This window comes from Canis lupus, chromosome 15, assembly GCF_048164855.1.
Source record: "Canis lupus baileyi chromosome 15, mCanLup2.hap1, whole genome shotgun sequence".
Lineage (NCBI taxonomy): Eukaryota > Metazoa > Chordata > Mammalia > Carnivora > Canidae > Canis > Canis lupus.
Window position 1 is genome coordinate 49,193,659 of NC_132852.1, and position 21,963 is coordinate 49,215,621.

A 21,963-nucleotide genomic window follows, 5' to 3' on the forward strand; every position below is an offset into this window, starting at 1 on the left:
TTCGAAGCTTGAGTTTCTGGAAATACTTCAAGTAAAAGAAGATGTGTGTGTGGATGGGGTAGATTTTGCTGCCTTTTAAAATATTCAAAAGTTCTGTTTTAGTCAATAAAACAAATATTTTAAGCTGGAAAAAATGTATGTTCTTTATGGAACTAAATGAAGTGATTTTAATTTTGATTGAAAAAGGTGTAGCCTGCTTTTGCTCTTCCCAGTCTGACTCACAAGCAAAATTTAATTGCTCACTACTGATCTACATGATTGCAAATTCTCAGTTGGAACTGAAAAAATATAACGAATCATCCAGATGTTTCCAAATGTCTCTTTAGAGTTGTTATGGTTTGATTAGGTAGATATATCCTATGCTAGACAAGCTGTTCTTTATCTGGGATGGTCTAAGTGGGAAATATATTCCACAAAAAATGTCCTGTATAAATCCGGTGTATTTTTAGTGTTGTTTACAAATGACTTCTGGAAAAAGTAAATTCTATGAAAGTGAAGTTTCTCATGGCAGAGATGGGCAACATATATCTTTTTCTTTCTTTTTTTCTAATGAAATTTGTTAAATTATCTTTCCGAGGTTCTTCCACAGTGCCCATTTCTAAATACATAAAAAAGGCTAAATGGTTGCTCATCCACTATACCCTGAGTACGAGGTATTCTGAATTTATCTAGGGAAACATACTTCTCTGTTCTAAAGACAGAACCCAAAAATATTCAGCTATTTATCTTCTAAAAACCATGCAAAATGCATGTCCTTTCTATGTTTCCTGCTGATAATATTTTCCCCATTTGTAGTGCAACTTTTCTTTCCTCTGGAAAGCTGGTACTTATTTTATTCATAGATTGCAAATTATGCCCTGATGCTGTTTAACCAAAAGGCATTACTCACACAAGCGGGAAGAATGTGGCTTAGGATTGAATCAGCATTGGCCATGGAAAACAGTACATTAAAACAGGCCTCACTGAGTCACAGACCATACAGCCTAGAGATCATGGGCCTCAAGCATCTCTGGACACAGGTCATATCTTCACACAGATGTCACCAACTGAGTTGTTTTCAGAAGTCATTGATGTCTGCACTACAGCATCTCCAAATGCAGCAAGTTACCAGACTGTGAACTATTACTCTGTCTTTACAACCTGTCCAGATATGGGACATCCCCAGTGGCAAAACTGGTTGTGTTCCCAAAGCTTCTTTCCAAATCATTCATTTGGGATCAGAAAACATTTTCCCATAGGAACAATTTTATAAATGGTGGTGCTCCACCAATGCCTGGTTGAGCCACAGTGTCCTTGAAATGCTGCATTGACTGTGCTATTCCCACCAGCCATTATTTATTCTGTTTCCCTGGGAAAGTGCATTCTGACTTCTAACTTGGGATGCCTGAAGCTCACCTCTCGCTCGCCCTGGCAGCCTTCTCTGTAGCTTTTTTGGGTTGTGCTGCAGTAGCAGTTGGGAAGAGGGGATAGGCAGCCTTCCCAAGAAAGAGATGAGCATAGGGTTGGTACAGATGCTTCTGGGTAACTCACTAATGCTGGATGGCTGAAAAAGGAAACCACCCACATGGATCAATTACTTCCCAAGTCAGTGTAAGGCACAAAGGGACTTTTTCCTAAGTAGAGATCATTTTTAAGTCAGATATTCATAAATAGGTAAAGGCTTATACGGTAAAACCTAAGGTTTTTGAAGACCAAGCTTATGGACTTGTAGTTAGCCAGGGAAAAATATTTCAAGTCTCCTTGGCCAGTGATGAAACAGTTTCCAAACACATAGCAATAATGAGACAGAAGTCTTGCACCTAGTTCCTGGCCTGACAAATAGTAACTGCACATAATTTGTTGTTGTTGTTGCTGCTGTTGGATTAAATACTGATGGGCTAATTTAACCAGGAATTCTTTATCGAAAAGTACAAGACCACAGATTGTATGCGCATGTGGGCCAATTAATTTCATTCTAACTCAGCATCTGCTAAATCTGTCTTTCTCATTGCACACATCCTGTCAATGAAGACTTGGTTGGAGCACTTTCAAGAAGTCACTAGAACAGCAGTGTCATCTCTGTGATCATGTGCATCATTTACACCAGCCCCAAAGGAGGTGCTGGTGTAGACACCCTCTCTGCTGTGCACAGTCGCTAGCAATGTCTCCCTGTTGCCAAATCCAAGGAAACGAAGGGGAGGTGGAGAGAGAGAGGTGATGTGGAAAACCAATGACGATAGCCAAGCTTGTAGGACCCTGCGTAGCTGAGTTTCTGGCACTACACTTATTCTGGAAAACATTACCTACTAAAAAAGACCTAAGCTTTTTTTGTCAGTTGTTTTTATAACACATGTCGACATATTTCTAGGGGGCTGTGCCTCTTTCAGGTTAGAATTTAGTTTGTGCACCAGACCTGGGTCTTGGCTATCGCAGGCTTTAAAACTGTACAACGATTTAATTTCATTTTGTATATACCATTACTTTTAAAGGAAATATGCTATTAGGGCTCCCTCCATCAAAAAACCATCCCCACCCCCACCCCACTAAAACTTACAGACTATTAAACTTTGAGTTTCATCAACTGTGCTTTCTCTTTAAAGTTGCATTTGCGTTCTGCAAGACAGCCTCTTTCTCCAAGATTAACATTTCTTATGATTGTTCCTGACAATGGATTCACTTCCAGAGGCCCTGCTAAGGATAACCAAAAAAGGGCATGTAGCTGGCTGGTTTTGGCAGCCTGCACGCAGTTTCAGAGCTTTTTAGGTCTTGGTTTTTCTGATGAGTGATTTCCTGAGCATGCCTAGAGAATGACAGGCATCTCCACAGGCAGGCTGCATCCACCTCAGCCGGGGTGTCGTCATTGGCTGCCCTATTAGAAAAACTACAGGACAATGCATACCACCGACTGCCGACTGTAAACATAGGGGCTATGTGTTCACTTAGCACGGACTTCTGGGAGGGGCCAAGGAAGGGCGGTCTGGAGTTTTATTGAATAGAGCAGTGTGTATTAGGCTGCCTGCCTGCCTGCCTGCCTGCCCTCTTGCTGTGCTCCTGCTAGAGAAATCAGTTCTTCCTTTCCGATTTAGTCCCCAGGAAGAAGTTGCAGCCTGCGAGGTAAGCCACAGAGGGCTTTCTTTCCATCTCTTGCAGAGCGTCTGGGGGCTTTCTCTGTGTTTCAGTCAACATGCCTGTGTCAGGTAGCTGCAGAAGCAAGATAGTGAAAGCCAATAATAAAGCCCACAAATTCTCAGAGCCAGGCTGGGCTTTGCTGCCCTGCAGATGGTCCCCGGAAGACAAACAGGATGAGATTTCAAGTTCTCTTCTTGGAGCTGGGACGAGAGTTGAGATCACATAGAGATGTGGGCTCTGGGCTCAGGGACCACCGGGCTACCTTGATAAGGAGCTCCTTTTGTTCAGGAGTGCAGTGGGGAGCTTACCTGAGCACCACAGGCCAGGGGCAGCAGGCGTGCTGGGCCCGTGTGCCCACACCAGTGGTCTTTCCTGCATCTTCTACTACCAGAGACTTAAAGAGGTTTTACCTTTAAAGTAAACTTTTAGGTTAACAGGCAGCCAAAAAGGAATGGTTTTTAACCAAAGCCATTTACATATTATTCTCCTACCAGTTTTTAAGCCTGGACTTCTAGAGCTGCAAGGAAATAAGGTCAGAGATGGAAAGAACCGTTTAGCACCAGTTGGGTTAACGTAACTGATATGATATTTGCCAAGACAGGAAGATGCCTACCATGATCTGTTTCCTATAAAACCTAATAATGAGAGAGAATGCATGTGCTAGTGGGTGTGTTTTTTAGAAATCGCCTTTAACATCCTACCAGTCTGTTTCTTAAGAAATCTTATTTTCTGTTTGAAAGTGTGTGCCTGTGATTAGAGAGTTTGAAGAGATGTAGTTTTGCAAGTGTGTTCCAGAAAGGGAGGAAGCAGGCTTTCATTTCAACATAGTCAGACATATTTGGGCATCTTAAACAGTAGTACAAGGCAGCCAGTTGGTAGTAGTCTGGAATTCCTTTTAGAAAGAGCTGATTGTAAAGGGTGGGAGAATTTTAGTGCTATGGTAATACATGGTTAAAAAAAAAGTGTATGAGAACAAAGTACTTGGTATTCATAGATCCCTTCTGTTAACAGGGCTATGCAGATGGACTTGTAAACTGGAATAGTAAAATCTTTCTAATGCGTTTGGCAAAACCAGACGTGTATGGCTAGAGCTTCAGAGAAGACTAGGTGGTATGTGGCAAGAAGAGCAAGTCTGATAATTTTTCAATAAGCCTGGGTATTGAAGGTTTTCAGCTCCAAATGACTGCATTTGCTTTTATTCTGTCAAGTGAGGTGGTTTTGTGTTGAGATCCATTAAATAATCTTTTTTCTTTGTATTTAGAATTTTGGGGGTAATTTTCTTGAGAATGCCCTTCTCTCCTCCTAGGAGATGATATATGAGAACAGAGTTCCCTGTGAATTTCTTTTCCTGGAACAGTTCTGAGTAAGTGTGGGAGAAAGGGCTGCAAGTGAAAGCTATAGTTTGATTATCGTCCTTCGCTCAAAGAGATCAAGTTCCAAACTATTTTCACAGTATTTTTAATGTCAATCAAAATATGGAGAACAGTTTCTTTTTCAACTGTTCTCTAAACCATGGGGGAATGCAGTTTGGAAGGAAATCTATAATCTTGGGATTTGAGGATAAATTCCGTTTTGAAACAAACCTCTCCAAATCCCCGAAAGTTCAAACTTTGCTGCCACCACTCACCCCTCTTGTCCTCGTGCATGCCCCATCCGCCAACAACCACAAAAAACACATTTTTCAAAGTAAGTGTTGTACCCTCTGTAGTGATGTACTGGAGCAAGGGGATTTGATATTTCACTTTCTATTGGACTTTGGGCAGTTCTCTGTGCTCCTTTCCTCCAGTTGAGTATGAGCTAGAACACACCTCCCCAGATGGGGAGATAAACGGGTACAGTGAAACTACAGAGCAACAACTCCCATTTTTAATAAAAGCATTTCATAAAGAGAAATGCAATGGCAAAGGTCTGGAACAAAAAAGTCACTAATAAAAAACTAATCTCAGTACACATAAGGAATATCCAATGGATTGATCCATTGGTAACAGGCAAGGTTGTTTTCCATCGGTTCAGAGCCAATGGAATAAATAGAGTAAATTAAATAATTCAGGTCGAAAAACTGCCTTAAATAAGTATGCAATTCTTGCATTAAAGTTAAAAGGAGAACCAGGTTCACACTGCAGCTTAAAGGATTTAAATGAGATCCATAAAAGGATACCTGATGCTGAGGCTATTGACAATTTTCATTGGCTCCTGTGGCTGACCTGAGAATTTCCTGCTCTGTGGCAGATAGAATAGGTTGGTCCTGATTGTGGCCTGGGTGTTCTCTGGTCTGATAAGCCTAAAAATGCACCTTGGTAGGCCTTTTCTTAAAAACACGTATAGTAGGGACGCCTGGGTGGCTCAGTTGCTTACGCGTCCAACTCTAGATTTTGGCTAAGGTCATGATCTCAGGGTTGTGAAATTCTCTCTCTCCCTCCCCCCACCCAATAAAAACAAAAAACAGACCCCAAAACCCCCACATATAGCTGTCATGGACACAAGCTCATGGTATCTTCATGGTAGCATAGCTGCTCATCAGGGATTCTTTAGCAAGGCAGAAAAGTGACATAGAGGAGGGTATGTAAAGGAATGAGTTGGATCCCCATCCGCCTGCAGTCTATCACATGTCTTGGAAATGTGGTGGGGTGAGGCCATGGTGGGGGGACGGGGAAAATGCTGACAACGTGGTATGCAAATAGCATGGTAGGCCTAAGTAGGAGGTTAGATGTTGCCAAAGAACTTTCAGGCTTTAAAAGAGTTTTCTGGGTAAATTCTCTCAGAGCCCGAAAATAGAACCATTAGATCCTTACTGAAAGTCCTTCATCTATCAAGCTAATCCAAGTTTGTCATTAGAGAGATGCCCATAGGTTCTGGGTACTTGGGTAATTTAAAGAGATATTTGTAGCTCAGGCTTAACTCAGGAGCACCACTCTAAAAGCTCAGCCTCAGCACTGGTTCCCCTATTCAGATAGCCCAGACCTTGGGGGAAGCCATCCACTCTTTGACCTCATGTGTGGAATGGGCATTATGACGCTTCTCCTACCTCCCACAGAGCTTAAGATGTCCAAATGAGGTGAGGCTGTTTGTCCCTCTTTTCTGTGAGCTATAATCTGTGTACAATTTGAGGCCTCTGAGCTTTAGGCTCATCTTCACTTATCTTCCACTTCTTACCTAGTATTCTGAATTATGTGCTCCTTCCACATATTTGAGGACCCTTGAGTGGTACCTTCTGAATCCTAGTTCTTTCTAGAACCCTAAGCCCCGGGTCCTGGGAATACTGGTCCCCCGCAGTGTTATCTAAATTTTAGCCCTGGTGATCAGAGATGAGAACACAAATATCGGGAGGCAGAATAAGATGGGTTATCGGTGGTACCAGGCTATGTCCGGAACCAGGAAATCTGAAGATCCAGTTGAGTAGAAGACCAGTGACAAGGTGCTGACAACAGAAAGGCCTTAGTAAATGAGGCAGCTTCTCTGCCTCCAGCCAAATGCATGGAACTAATCCCAGCATGTCAAGCCTGGGCCTTGTAGAGAGGGTGAGGTAATCAGGAGCACCTGGCTGCGGTTCCTGTTGGTATTGAGACCAGACTGTTCCATGGATCTAGCCTCTCTCTCCCCTATGCTTCCCTCGATCTTTAGTATCCCCAGCTGGCTCTCCTGGGACTGACCCTTGGTGGCTTCTCTTGCTTCCCTACCCCCAGTCCTCTGTCTCTACCAGCTTCCCTGGCTCCTCCATCCCCAGGCCAAACAAGGGCTTCCGTGATCCAGCACTGACAATCTGCAATTTGCCTTCTATGCCTTCTAGCTTTAGGGTGAAGCCCAGAGCCCCGTTATGTTCAAGGTAGAGGAAAACCTCTTTGCTTTTTGTAGGCAGAGGGGGAAAGAGTTAGAGTGGACAGTGTAAACTTGTTGGAGCAATTTCTGTGGAAAAAGAGTCCTCCTGCCTCTCACCCACAAACTCACAGTCGGCGGGCAGTTAGTGAGTGTCGGAGGAGGGCAGGAAGGAAAAGACGGCTGTGTGCAGGAGGCAGAGGTGGTGGGCAGCCCTGCCCTCTTGCTGCTGTGGATACCTCTGAAACCTGATTAAAACTCTAAAACCTTGCGGTGCCTTGTGAACCCTCCTTTTGTGATTGACAGGTGAGAAACCTTGAGCCGGGGGAGGTTGGGGTGGGGAGTGAGGCAAAGTCTTGATTTCCATTGGAGACAAGGATAGGTGGGACCAGAACATGAGTGGAGGTGTCCTTTCTTGTTCTCCAGATTTTTTTGAAGGAAGAAAGGATGGTGTAAATAGACACAGAGAGAAGGAGATGACTTCATATGGCCCCCATTCCTGAGAAAAGGAGACCATCTCTAGAGAAGCGGTTTTCTGGGGGGAGTTTGTAGGGGCTGAAGAAGCTGGGAATGGCTGCTGCCAAGAGTGTGCTGAGAGAGCACCATGAGCTTAATAAAAGGATTGCTAGGTAACAGTCAAGGAAAAATTGAAGGAAAGTAAATATTTGGGGGGAGGTATTTCAAATGAATTGAGTATTCTTAGGAAGCACTCATTTTAGTACATGATTTTTCTTTAAATGTATATATTACATATATATTTCAGTGATGGAAAACTTGAAGATAAATTGCTTTTTAATAATTTCCTGAGGCTTCTGGCATTATTTTGTGAATATATGGATGAAAGCACTTGGCTGTAAGGAAATCATCTTACTTGGCGAGGGACATATGAAGTAGGAATATGTAATTAGTTCCTTTGACACCCACATGTGACATTCCCTCTCACTTGTCTCAACCTGGAGAACGAGGCAGATTTCACTTGTGTGCTAAAGATGGGCAGCACCAGGGAAAAGGGGTCCAAGGGCCAGAAGCATCAAGGACATTAGTTCCACTGGGGTCAGGAGAGCTAGGCCAGAATGGATATAAAGTACAATAGTGGACTGATGTGTGAGTCTCAGCCAGCTAAATAAAAGAAAAACAGTGAAAACCAGAAGGCAGGCAGAAGCTTAGAAACCAAGATCCTGCTTAGCAAGGCAGTGTGCAGACAGGTAAAGTAACATGGATGAGAACACCTGGCACAGTGTTTAGAACAAATACACCCTATGTTAGTAGGCTGCAGTAGCTCAAGTGAAGGGACCGGATTACCATATACATATGGAGGGGCGTCCAGATGGCTCAGTTGGTTAAGCATCCAACTCTTGGTTTTGGCTCAGCCATGATCTCATGGGTCATAACATCGAGCCCCGCCTGGAACCATTCTCAGCGGGGAGTCTGTTTGAAGATTCTCTCCCTCTGTTCCTCTGCCCACCCTTGCACATGCATGTGCACACACACACACACGTGTGCATGCATGCTTTCTCTCAGAAAAACAAATTTCAAAAAAAAGATACATATAGAATAGTAAAGGAATGGAATTGCGAGGAAATCCGAGAGCAGAAGCCACAATAGGATCCATAGAGAATGGGGTTGGAATCAAGGTGGGTCAAAGTATCTCCGCAAAGGTCTATGTGTTTCCATTAATGTGACTGAGCTGCAGCACATGTGACTGCTCCTTTCTCATATTCTACAGACTAGAAAGTTCCTTCTGTGCTTCCTGGTCAAATTCTGAGAGAGGAGACCTGAGTGTTCAGCTGATAACTATTGTCTTAGGCAAATCCCTTAGCAGAAGGGTATCAGAGGTTACCGGCATACTTAGGGATGAATGGCCAGTGGGGCCGAGCAGTAATCCCATCACCCCTGGGGAAAATAAAAAGCTGCGCGGGCAATTTTAGTTAGAAGAGAAGGTTAGGCATAGAAGGCAAATTAGCTGAATTATCGGTGAATGTCATTCCAGTTTTTATGTGACTGAATTCCTGGAGAGGCAAACAATGTCAGGGTCATACAGTATTTGATGACCACTTTGGCATTGCCCAATGAACCAGTCTTAAGGGAGGTTAGCTTGGAAGCTTGTACCGCTGATAATTGAAAAGATAAGAATTATCCATTTGAGAAAGATTCTAAAGGAAAACAGTTGAGTGTTTTTGTTGGCAAGAAACTTCATATGAGTCATAGGTGTGCTATGGCTCCTCCCAAACTAAGGCAATTTTTAAAATTCAATAAATAATAAATAATGACTTAATTGTAATAAATAAAAACTACCGCACCTCAAATGTAAATTACAGTACTTCATAATTTAATGCATACAATCTAGTGTGCTCAGTCACTGGAAGTTTCAGTTCTCTGCAATGCTTGGAGTGTACTCTTTCATTCACTGAACACCTTTCTTGATGCCTGTCATGGGAAGTAAAAACAAAACAAAGCAAAACAACATGCTCTATTCTGGGCTTGTTCTTTAGAGAAGCGTTCACAAATATGCATCCAGGAATGAGCATCAAGATGAGGAATAGATAAAGGACTAATCCCAAAGGAAGGAAAATTGGGGCCACATGGATGTCTTAAAATATTTGGAGTACTTATATACGGAAAGGGTACAGGGCATTCATGTTTCTCAAGACAGCAGAACTGAGTACGTGTATCCTATATGGTTAATGCTGGGCAGGGTCTGAGGAGGCATTTAGCCCAGGGAGTGCAAATCATTTATCATCCGTTTGCCAGCTCCAAACAATTAGTAGCAACCACCTGGAACGGTGTGTTGAGAAGGATTCTGAGGCCCAGTCCTGAGCTCACTGAGGGCAGCAGACGCTGTCATTGACAGTGATGTCTGTTGTGAAAGAAAAGGGACGTTGCTACTTGGGTACCATGTATTTCACATCATTGATGTGGCCCATAGGTTCCTAACCTCTGCACCTTGGATCCCTGGGAGAACACAAAATTATTGCAAGAGCTAAACAAACCCATATATGCAGCAAATGGTTGTGACAAACTGAGTAACTGATACATCTTACACAATATGTGCTATTTTACTAATTATATAGATGCATTATGATGATAAAATATTAATTTACTTAAAATAGTTACTGAATTCATAGTAGCTCTTGGTATTGTATTTTCTCAGTCAGAGGACTTAAAACATATAATTCTCTTACATGGAAGTTGGGACAAGAAATTTAGAATTTTAAGAAAAATTCTTTTTAAAAAAAGAACTCGTGAATTTTCATTTTCCAGATGAGAGAATAAAGCCTAGCCATAGCAGGTAAAATTATGCATGTATTTGTACATTTCTTTGATTAATGTCAGTAAGATTTATAAGGGCAGGAAACACCTTTTTTTTATTTTTATTAATATATACCCAGTTCCTGGCACATTGCAGAAGCCTGGTATCTGTTGAATGAGAGAACAAACCAAGGTCCTCCCAGTTAATTAGTGGCAAAAGTGGTTCCAGAATACACAGCTCCTAAGTCCCAGGCTGTAAACTATTTCGATCCACTGGATTGTTTCTCCCAAAAGAAGGGAGAGAGAATGTCCCATTTTAACAGTTCAGGAATTTGGATTATACAATACAGCCCGATTATAGTAAGATTATAGATTATAATTATATCTATATAATCCGATGATAGATTATAATCTATAGTCCAGTAGATCTTAACCAGCATGTTCACCAGGAGCAATTGTAGGGCTTTTAGAAAACGTACATCCCTGAGTCCCATTCCCTGGAGAGTGTGATTCAGCAAGTCTAGACCAAGGTTCAGCATCTGTAGATTGTAAAAACTCTTTGGTGCTTCTGATAGAACACCCTGGCTCAGAAGCAGTGCTCAATGTCCTTGCTTAAAATAATCTATAGTCGAGGTATGGAGTAACTTAGTCCCCGCAGGCCTAGTTGTTTAGTTCTGAGTAATTTCTTTCTGAAAGTTATAGCTGTATATTCCAAATAATCCGTTTTCCTGAAGAGTCTCTTTGGAAGAGCTAGAATATTTATCTGAAAATTCCTCCAGCTTCCCATACTCTTTTGGTTTGGGTGCAGAGCTATCAACCCTGTAAGGTCAAGCTTTCTGATGAGATTTCCAGTATATGCTTTTGTAAAGCATTGGAAATGTGGCAAGAATAAGATTTCTCATGGTATTTCCACTTCCTGTTCCAGCCACCATTACTAAGTGAAATTTAGGCTTTGGGAGAGGGGGTGAATTGACAAAAAATGTTCTCTTTTAAGTATTTCTGTCCTTAGGGTGTTTTTTTAGGTTACTTTAGGTATTTTAACTTACCAGGAAAAACAGAAGATGTTTTTCTCTGTTCTCAGCCTTGGGCTAAGGAATGTACAAATCCTGAGCAGAAGAAGGGAGAAGCTTCCTCCACCCTCACCCTATATCTCTTCTGAGGGCCAGAGCTATCATAGCTGCTGGCTTAGAGGGTCCAAGGGATGGCCCTTTCAGCAGCACGTGAGCCCTAAGAAACAGGAGGCCTCAGGTGAATGCTTTTGCAGAACTGAAAACCCATCTCTGGGGGCTTCCTTTACTCAACAGTCAGGAGTTACATCCTGAAGATGTAACTTGCACAGAAGAACCACCCTTATTCAGGGCAGCAAGTACATAAATTATATTCACTAAGGATTGGAGAGCTAAAAGTATCTCTGCAAGAATAACCTGATCCAATAAGAATGCCAGAATTGCTACTATATTTGTACAGATGCTATTTGGTTTACAGAGCAGGACTTGCGCTGGGTACATGAAGGCAGGGCTCACTGGAGAATAGCAGCTAAAAAGGAATTAAATTAGGATCCACATGCATAATGACATCACACAGACTGGGGCTCATTTCCCTCCAACCCCATCCCCCTCTCCATGCACTCTAAACAGTAGTGTGGGAAGCCAGCTCATCCTAGCTCCCAAAAGCCAATTGTTAAATTTTTAAGATTTTGCGAACCAGTTGTTGAACATAGTCATTATTAGAAATTAAATTATATCAACTTACAATCATATTAAAACCCAAGGTAATAAATACTCAAAACTCATTCCTTCCCAATTATTTTCTTACATTTTATTATTATCTGTGCTCTGGAGGTTAGTTGCATTTATTGTGTCCGTAGGAGGGAAATGAAATACATCACTGGAGTTAGCAAATGCCACAAATCGGGCTCCCCTCCCCTTGATCCCCCACCACCGGAGAGCTTGTTGTGAAATATTTCCCTAAGGTATCAAGTTGATAAAATTTGCCTCTATGTAGGAGAGCCCATCAGAATACCTCTGTTATTTTATTGCATGCAGATTCATAACATATGCTTATGATTGCATATTTCCTTGTTTACTTGTCGGTTATTTCTTATGCTCTGGAACGTAAGTGCCATCAGTCAGCGACTATGTCTGGGTTTTTTCAGTGCTGTGATTTGAAACTAAAAAAGTGCCTCACTCCACACAGAGTAGAGAGTTAAAGGAGTAAAGAAATAGATGTCCATAATTTATTTCTTCTTGGTAAGAAAGCTGAAGTCAGTATTCATGTTTGAACTCATTGATTCCTCTCTAATCATATTATTACTGAGTGTTTAGAACAGTGCCTGGCACATGCTAAGTAGCATATAGATGTTTACTAGATAAAAATCAAACAAGTCATCTCCCTACAACAGCCAAATTTACAGATGAGGAAATTGAGTTACGATTAGGTTAGTAACATATCTAAGGTCACAAAGCTAGTAAGTGGCAGAGCCAGGATTCAAACCTGGATAATCTGGCTCCATAGTCCACGTGCTCAGCCACCGTGCTGTGCTGCCTATGGCTAATTACTCCAGTGATGGAGACACCTGGTTTGTGTGTGGCTCTGGGGGTGTGGCCCATCGGAGAACACACTTTGGAAGCTGGAAGACTTGAGTTTGAATCTCAAATTTACTATTTTTGAGGCTGTTTCTTCACCTCTAAAAGGGGGATTATTATTCCTCCAGTTTTATAGTTATTATAAGGATTAGAAACAATATCTCTAAACTGCTTTGCCCATGCTGGCACTAAATTAAAAATCATCAGCTATTAGCTGTGACTTTGGTGAGGCTACCTATAGGCATGGACTCCCTTTAGTCCTCAAGTCTCAAGCCACATTCTCCCAGCATGGCTACTCCATGGCTGTTATGTAGATGGAACAAAAGAAGCCACCTTCTTTTCTTTTCTTTCTTTCTTTTTTTTTTTTTTAAAGATTTTATTTATTTATTCATTCATGAGAGACAGAAAGAGGCAGAGACATAGGCAGAGGGAGAAGCAGGCTCCCTTTGGGGAGCCCAGTGCAGGACTCAACCTCAGGACCCCGGGGTCACAACCTGAGCCAGAGGCAGACCGACGCTCAACCACTGAGCCACCCAGGTGCCCCTTCTTTGTTCATGTCAGATTCTCCCTGAGGTGGGACTAGGACTAGTAGCCAACAGTTAAAGGAAACCCTGCTCAGGTCCGCACAAGCACTTTCCTGATCTGTCTGTCTCTGGAGCTCTGCAGAAGCAGATGACCTCCACCACCCCTTTCAACCCACTGCCCTTATCACTGGATGTGTGCTGCCTTTCTTTATCTGGTATGGCTAAAGGGGTTTATTATTCCTGACACTGGGCGTTTTGTAGGTTTTAGTGTTTGGGACCTGGAATGAGAGAGGGAGACAGGAAGGAAGGAAAAAAGGAGAGAGGAGAGAATGAGATACAGAGAGAAGAGAAGTTGAGAGTCATCAGAATAAAAAAAACAATGCTGAATTTGGGAGAGACAGTGAATCAAAATGGATGGAGAGTTACCCCAAGCCCTTGTGGGTTAGAGATCATTAAGAAGAAAGCTGGCTCATTCCCGTATCTTGCCGGCAGTTTTGCTATGTGACAGGCACCATTCAAGTTGAAGATGACTTTCTCAGGGCAGTGAAATAAATTAAGGAACTCCTCCAGAGTCATACAACTAGCAAATGGCAGAGCCAGATTCAGTGCCACTCCCCTGAATCCAGCCCTTTCCATTTCCCTACAGCTGTCTGTTCTGTGTCTTTCCTCAGGAATACGATGGAAACCAGAGCAGGAGGTTTCCATAACCAATCATTATAATTTGTCAGAAAGCCACACTGCAGTTCAAATAGACAAGCACATTGTCATTCCCTGCCATATAAGGAAGCAGGGCTAAACACCATTTCTTTCACTACTGATAATTCGAGTGGGAGACAGGATGAGAATCTAGGACTATAGCAGCTTAAAAAAAAAAAATTAAAAGAAGCCTGCAGAAATACTTCTGTGTTCTCCTTTCCTGGTAGCAGAAATAGTTTAACAAGCAGGTTATACACTTTTCCCTGATTCAAGGGAAATATTCTGGAATTATGTACTGAAAGATGAAAACTCTTTGGCCAAAAGTATGAGTTATTTCATTTTTGATTATGTCACATTTAGAAATTCAAAAGGCCGAGACAGAGCTGGTTCTACGAGGCTCAGGTAGGAAGTCAGGGGCTGTACCTCTCTGCATGGGTTGCCTCAGGAAGTTAGAGTCCACTCATCTTGCCAGCTGTTCTGAGAGATAGTATTTTTTTTAAAAAGATTTTATTTATTAATTCATGAGAGATACACAGAGAGAGACAGTCTCCCTGTAGGGAGCCTGATGCGGGACTTGATCCCAGGACGCCGGGATCACACACTGAGCTTAAGGCAGATGCCCAACCACTGAGCCACCCAGGTGTCCCTCAGAGATATATTTATTAATAAGTCTTCACATATAAGTTTGACCTTCCTGCCTCAAACTCAGAATATTCATGTGATCACCCTTGGCCTTTAATAATCAGTCACAGTAGGGGTTTGAGAACATAGGCCCTATAACCAACTTCATGGAAGGAGAAGCAAGGCATGAGCAATTGAAATTATTTCCTAAGGGTCAGCCAGTTCAATCTTGCCAGGGGGCAGTGCCCACTCTTTTAGATAACTCAAAGAAGCATTACTTTGTCTTCTTGGGATATGGAGAAAATATAGTCTGGGCAGCTTCTCCTAGCTCTCACCTTTGACCAGATTACATCTGAGGTATTAGTTCCCTAGGGCTACTGTAACAAAGCACCACAACCTGGGTGGCTTAAACAATAGAAATGTACTGTCTCACAGTTCTGGAGGCTAGAATGCCAACATCGAGGTGTCAGCAGTGTCGGTCCTTCTGAGGGCTCTGAGGGAAGGATCTGTTCCAGGCTTCTCTCCTTGGCTGGAAAATGGCCATCTTCATGTTCACCTAGCATTCTCCCTGTATGTGTTTCTCTACCCAAATTTCTTCCTTTTAAAAGACACCGGTCCTGTTGGATCAAGGCTCATTCTAATGACATCATTTTTGCTTGATCACCTCTGTAAAGACCCAATCTCCAAAAAGGTCACATTCTCAGGTACAGGGGTTAGGACTTCAACATGAGAAATTTGAATTCAACCCATAACCCATAACATGCTCCAGTTCAATCCATAAGGTGCTCCAGTTCAAAATGGTGATACATACAGCTCTTTTCTGAACCTCTAAATGCCAAAGACCCTATTGCTGATGGTATTCCATCTTCCCTCTGGGTTCAGGAACTGCTTAGCTAGAAATTACTGGGCCTTTTGAACTTGCCCTTGACATTTACCTTCTGACTTTTGCAATACAAAATTCGGACCCAGTAAAAAGTCAAAGGAGGTCTCAGACGTGATGCACTGAAACGCAGCTTCACAGACTGTGGCCTATCTGTGGACACCTGTGAAACCACAGTAGCAGACTCTCTGGTAGGCAGCCATCAAAAGTTGGGGAGAGGGCTTGATGAGAAGGCTTGGAGGAGGCAGCCTGTGAGTCTGAGAAGCAGAGCCCTAGGAGGATGTAAGCAGCAGCTGAGAGGACATCGTGTGGGCCACTTCAGGGCAGAAAGCAGGGATGGCTGTTTTCAGCCATTTTTATATGTGCTGACTATAACTACGAATCCCCACATTCAGGGGAAAATACTAGAAGCCTGTGCATATTTGTGCTCTGAATCATTCGTCTTTTGTCTTCTATTTCTTCTGAATTCATCCTTAAGTTTTTATACACCCTTCCTCCCAATGCTCTTCCTAGGTTTATCTGTGTTGATTACAAATTGCCCACATGTGGGAAACCTGGGTGGCTCAGTGGTTAAGCATCTGCCTTTGGCTCAGGTCATGATCCCGGGGTTCCGGGATTGGGTCCCGCATCGGGCTCCCTGAAAGGAGTCTGCTTCTCCCTCTGCCTATGTCTCTGCCTCTTTCTCTTTGTGTCTCCCATGAATAAGTAAATAAATAAATAACTTAAACAAAATGCCCACACACATCATACCTTGTCTCCCAATCCCTTTCTTATTTAGCCATTGTTTCCCATAACTCCTCCTTTCAAGCTTTCTGTGGTTCCATTTCCTAGTTCTAGTCTTATTTATGGCTATGTCCTGCCTTAGGCCAGAGGTGGTGGATAAGAAGGTGACTAGGCCATTTATTATCCAAACAGGGACACTTGGGAGAGGGAAAGGAGGAGCTATTAATAATTTCCCTAAAATAACAGTCTTAAATGGTGGCTGTCCCAGGCAAGCCGGGTTGGACAGTTATCCTAGCCATCGTGCATTTTTCTGTATCCATAGACCTCACTTCACCTAGCAACCACTCCTTCTGTTTCTGTACCTTAAAAACAAAAAAATTTGCATTCTGTTGTTGGTTTTTTTTTTTTTTTTTTAATTTCCACCCCAAGAAACTCAATGTCTGGTGTTGTTTTCCCTTATCTACTCCTCACTTCTTGTCCCTCGGGGCCTCTTATCTCCCTTTTGTTTTGTTACAATCTTGACTGCATCTCAGGGAGGCCACTTTGTCTGCCATTAAACATGCAGGACAGATTTCTTGCATGTCTGAACACGCAGATACACAAAACCACCACCACCATCAAATGTTGCAAGCTGCCTTGGGTCTCAGATGAACCCTTATGGGACTGTCCACCACTTCAGCACCTTTGCCCAGAGACTAGAACAATCTCTACATTGTGTAAACAGCTGTGTCTAGCACTGTCATGTAGACACATGCTGTGTACATGTCTGGGATGTTACAGGATGTGTTTCTGATGTGTGTACCTGTGTGCAGAGTTGAAAATATATGGCCTGAAACATGAAGAGAAAATAAGAATCCAAACTAACTGTGCATTGCCTTCATTATGGCTTCGGTAATCTGGGTTGTTTTCTCTTCAAAGGCAATGATGTACCAAAAAGCCTGGCAGTGCTGTTACCGGTTTAATGTAAGTAGAAATAAACTTCAGGGCAACAAGATAGAATAAATATTGGCTTAAGTCCCTTTCAAGTGTAGTTCTTTTTATGATTCAGTCATGTGCAACTTAGGGTTCATTCTGAAAAATCACTTCCATTATCAATTCAGGCCATGCCAGGAAAGCCTGAACCTCCTTCTCAACTCTCAAATGAGAAAGGCAGACATTCTCCTTTCACAAACCAACCCATAGCTATCTGAAAAACTTGCCAGTTAGAGCACTATGTCAACTGGATAAAGCTATTTTCCTTTTTATCTATTTGCTTACTTATTTTAGGGTTTTGGCCATAATTTTCTTTCTCTCACAAATTAATGAATGAAGGAAAAAACAAGAAGATACTTTGTGGAAGGGAATAAGGGTTTTTTAAAGTTTTCTCCTTCCTTTCTTCTGACCACCTTCCCTTTGCTCTCCCCATCGTCCTTCTCTTTTCTTCTTCCCCTTCCTTCTCCTCCTTTCCTTTTTCCTCCTCCTCCTCCTTCTATTTTTTGTTTCTGCTCCCATTGAACTGTACAGATTTGGAAGTGTTCTATACTGTTGGCAGCCATATGCTTTAGCCATGATGCCCTCATGTCTCTGTTGCTTAGATGTATCTTTTTAAAAAGATTGATGATAAGAAAAGGAAAAATCAGAATATTTCAGCCACATTCTACAGTTTACAGTAATGGTGGAATGGAAATATATACCCAAGAAGCTCTCTGATGCTGTAAAACTGGACAGAGTGATTATATCTGTCAACCTGGGACTGCTAACCTACCTGTGTTTGAGGAAATGAGAAGTATGGGAGTTAAGATTTTTTTTTTAATTTTCATGCTTTTCCATATTTCTGTTCTTAGATATGCTGTTGAAATAAAACAATTACTCTTTCTGTTGGGAATAGTTTCTAGCTTGCTTGTTCTTTTTCCTGAGAGTACTTGCAGTGAGGTTTAAGTTTTTTAATTTTGGCTCTTACATTTTGCAGGGGCCTCAGATTCCAGGTGGTGGTCTGGTAGAAAAGTGGCCCCAGTTCCTGGCTCAAGTCCACAGCTGATAGTCCATGTGACTTCAAATCAGACTCCTTGGGCCTCGACAATGGCCTTTCCCCTTTTCTCTTTTAGGTGGCAAAAGATCTTCAAGACATGGTTTTCTTTTTCCTTTGAAATATGAAGACTGTTGCTAGTTAGATTTTTTTTGAAGCTATAAGTCATATATTCATATAGGAAACTCTCTAGATTCAAAGTTTAGAATTTGAGATTTCCAAAACTACCCCAAGCATGACAGCTTCGGGTGACTCTTTCTGGGGCTGCCCAATCACCAGTTTCAGCCTTTCGTCCCCCCCACCCCCTTTTTTTAAGCTCCTGGGGCAAGCATATTCCTTTCCATCCTTGCCTTTGAAAGCAATATTGACAATTATCTTGTTTGAGACCATCTGAAACTCCAAGGCAATAGTGAAAAGGGATCATTAAGACAGATTACCATCCAAATTGAGCTTTTTTTTCTTCAGCGCAGTCAGAGAAGTTTTTTATAAGCTTTATCTGAAACCAAAGGATCTTGTCACTCTCAGATTTACTAAAATTGCCTTTCATCAGCATTTACATTTCTAACACATGAGATCATTTATGTGAAAGTGCTATGCCTTGTAATGTCGATGATTATAATATCTATAGCCCTATATATTAAAGTTTAAAAATGCTCTAGGAAACTAAGAAGAAGAGTGGAAGAAAAGCACGTTTGATCCTAGCAAATGTGTTTGGGGCCAAGCTTGCACAAGCAATCCTATGGGCAGGTCAAATTGTATATTTTTATTATTTTTAACATAAAATTTTATTTTGGAATAGTTTTTGGATTCGCAAAAGATTTGCATGAATGTTAGAGTCTGGTATGCCCTCACAGTTTCCTGTGTTAATGTTACTGAGCACATTTGTCACACTAATGAAACGGCATAGATGGCATCATTAATACAACTTCACACTTTACTTGGATCGTCTTAAGCTTTGCCTAATGTCCTTCATATTTTTTAAGTCCCTTAAAGCAGAATAATGTTTAACATGGTAAAAATTTAACATGTACTTTATGGAGATATTGATGGAACTTGTACTCCTTGAGTGAGAACTGCATAAGCAAGCTCTTTTCTCAAACATATGCTAACCAGCAATATCCTGAGGACTTTCCACCTGAATACCTGGGGCTACCTCTCTTCTCTGGTTGGTCGCCCTTGAGACCATTAGCCGATTCCTTAACCTGTTCCTCACTGATGCCAGATACTGGAACCCTATTGCTGCTGTTTTTGAGGCTGGCCATCCCAAACATATGGCAGTATCTAGCAGCACCTACCACTGCCATTTTAGTTTTAGACTGACACATTAGTGTGACAGAGTTTGCCTAGTTGTTGAACAGCTGAAACTCTGCTCTTAAGTTGTATCATTCCAGTTACTTCTAAGAGCTTTGACACTAATGAAGGGAAAAAAGGACCTGATCCGTGTTCCCCCAAAATCTTGAAATCTATAGATCTTGGCAACTTAAAAAAAAATCACACAGCTTATGAAAAACATCTATTACTAAAATATAAATTATGGAGGGGCTTGCTTTATAGAAATCATCTCAATATATAATAGCCTCCAATATAAAACTTTCTTTCAGTTAGCAGCAGATAATAGCTGAAATAATCCGTTTAATTCAGTTTCTGCCTTTGAGCAGAAGTCAAAGGCAGGTGACTCAATCCTCTGGGACATCACTTCTTATAGTGAATGGGTTGAACTAAATATGGTCTCTTCTAGTTCTATTGTTGTTTGGATTTGTGACTTTATAACTTTCCCTCATCGGAGTCGTCATTGTCCTTTCAGTCAGGGTTGCTTCCTTTAGGGGCAAATCACTTTTTGGAGGGGAGGAGCTAAATTTAGTTCAAATAGTAATTACAGATGAGTTGCCTTCAAGGTAACTAATTTTTTTGATTCATTGTAGTTGGTTTGTTTTTAAAGTTGTTTTGTATAGAGATACAACACATACAATGGAATCAATAAAGATTAAAATATATAATGATGAGGAACTATTGGTATCTTTCTTAGTATCTCCATATAAAGAATAACTGGAAGAATCCATTTATCAATGAGTGAAACTAATATTTTTGACTCAAAGGTAGTCTTTAACACCTCCCAGAAGCAACAATATCAGCACTTTGAGTTTATTATTTAAGTATAAATGAAGCTGGTAACAGACACCTTTCATAAAATGAATGATTGGATCAAGTCTCTGGAACATATCAAAGTCACAGAAGAGAGTAAGAGCTGAAGGCTTGGGGTGGAAATGGTTACTAGATTTAGCCATCTGCTTTGGTGTCTCCTGTTCCACATGTAGCTATATAGTTTACATAAAAATATCTCTCCAGAGGATCAGAAAGAACAGATTTATGGAACCAGATGTGAGTTAGCATTTCTACAGGTGTGGCTCTGCAGCTGAAAGAACATGTTGTACCAGGGATGGAGTTTCTTATTATGTAATCAATATAAATTACCACTAGACTTTTATAGAGGTTGATAAAGCAAACATGTGTCATTTGGATTGGCCTTCTGGTATATAAAGAGAACCTACTTCACTTGGGAAATAACGTGAAAAAATGCACCATTTAGTATTTATAAAAGACTTGGTAGCAAATACTGTCACAAGGATCAGACAAAGTGGTTCCAGTTTGCACACAGAGGGAATAGCTGGTGATTTGATGGAAATGGTGTTTGCCTGTTCTTCTTCATCAAGAAAAACAAGGAATGGTTCATAAATATTTATAAAATCTCTCAATATCTTATAGGAAAGGGCAAGTAGGATGCAAATAACTGCAATATTGGGGGAAAAAGCAGAATATGAGAAAAATTATGAAAATGAGTGGAATTAGGTAAACTAAAGAGGCAAACACCCTATTGAAAAGGTAAAGGGATGCCTTGGGTGGCTCAGTGGTTGAGCCTGTGGCTCAGAGCGTGATCCCGGGGTCCCAGAACTGAGTACCACATCAGACTCCCTGCATGGAGCCTGCTTCTCCCTCTGCCTGTGTCTCTGCCTCTCTTTCTGTGTATCTCTCATGAATAAATAAATAAAATCTTTAAAAAAAATAAATAAATAAAATGGTGCAGAAAGTCAGGGCCATAAAAAGAGATTAATTTGGTAAAATGCAGATCATTTTGACAAACACAAAAAGAGAATTTAAAAAATTCTAGACAGAGTCAAAATGTTGTTGGTTAATTAACTTAGTGTGACTAGTGTAACACACTGTTTTGACTTTTTAAAAAGACTGGGTGCTTTTATGCTAGATCATGCAATAAAACAAAAATGAACACTTCAACCATTTTCATTTGCTTAAGGCTCTTTTGATTTAGTTTAATTGTCTTGTTCAAATCTCTTATATTCTTACTCATTTTTAGAAATTTCTTAATCATTATGTTCCAGTATGTCAGTATCTCCTGGAAAATTGTGAATCTGTCCATTTCTCCTTATAAAGTTAGTCATTATTACTGTTAAAATTAGTTATATGTTTCAAGACTATATTGTTTGATACATATAAGTTCATGATTTTCTAATCTTCCTGAAGTATTCATTTCATCAAATCACCTTAAATTCTATTTTGCCTTCTATTAATATTGCTATGTCTTCCTTTCTATTGCTACTTATTAAAATTTATAAATTTTAAGCCTTTAATTTTCAATATTTTTTGTAATTATTTTAAAGTGGGCCTTTCATAAATATTATGTGTATAAATTTCTAAATATAATGCAGAAAGATTTTTGTCATTTGCTTTGTGAAATAAAACCAT

The 21,963-nt window shown here is 41.1% G+C and overlaps 1 protein-coding gene across 12 annotated transcripts in view; it reads left to right on the forward strand.

The window, feature by feature from the left end:
* The first annotated feature begins 2,763 nt into the window (after positions 1 to 2,763).
* The window catches only part of CALD1 (caldesmon 1), a 188,511-nt gene continuing 169,311 nt past the window's right edge, over positions 2,764 to 21,963 (forward strand). For 5 of the 12 annotated variants that reach the window (XM_072777272.1, XM_072777280.1, XM_072777282.1 and 2 more), the window contains exon 1: positions 2,764 to 3,093. The gene's annotated coding sequence lies outside the window, so the exon portion shown is untranslated. Of the gene's footprint in view, positions 3,094 to 17,117; positions 17,163 to 21,963 lie in introns of all 12 variants that reach the window. The other 7 variants (XM_072777274.1, XM_072777285.1, XM_072777273.1 and 4 more) reach the window with 5 other exon arrangements.